The sequence below is a fragment of the Apostichopus japonicus genome, chromosome 11, assembly GCF_037975245.1.
Source record: "Apostichopus japonicus isolate 1M-3 chromosome 11, ASM3797524v1, whole genome shotgun sequence".
Lineage (NCBI taxonomy): Eukaryota > Metazoa > Echinodermata > Holothuroidea > Aspidochirotida > Stichopodidae > Apostichopus > Apostichopus japonicus.
In genome coordinates this window covers 12,934,278-12,934,916 of record NC_092571.1, presented here as the reverse complement: position 1 = coordinate 12,934,916, position 639 = coordinate 12,934,278, and positions in this window count along the sequence as shown.

Genomic DNA, 639 nt, shown 5'->3' with positions numbered 1-639 from the left:
CCCAACAGTGCAATACTTACAATAACCAATTAAATATTGGGGATAAGTAATGGAACGCACGAATTCTCAGGCAAATGGTGCATCTCTGATGAATTACTTTTCCTTTTATGCTGTAAATTTGAATTTTTTTCTCAAGAATTGACAACAAAAGTGGTGACTACGGAAGTCGTGTACTGACATGTAAGGAAAATGCGAACGAACTCTACGCAATTGGATATACAATCTTATGTTTTATTTTCATATACAGCGTCATGTCCATTTCACCGGTTCCGTTTTTAAAAACAAAAGACTTATTTTCAATAGATCAATAACATGGTTTTATAATGATTTTTTTCTGTGATATATTTATTGCACTTGACTTCACTTAAATTTACTCGTTCTTTCAACGTTTCAATGGCTGGATTCAATCGAACGGGGAGTGGGATGGAAAAATATTCGCTCCAGTTCCACTTGAATTGTGAAGGTCGAGAGGTGGCGCATATGGTTCCACTTTGTCAGGTGACCCAAAAATTAGAATTGCCATGATTAACTATCATTATACTTTTCTGTACCGGTTTCCGTCCCCTCCAGCCCCCCCCCCCCCCACCTCCCTCTCTCTCCACTCCCTCCATACCCGTTCGCTTCCCTCTCGATCATAAC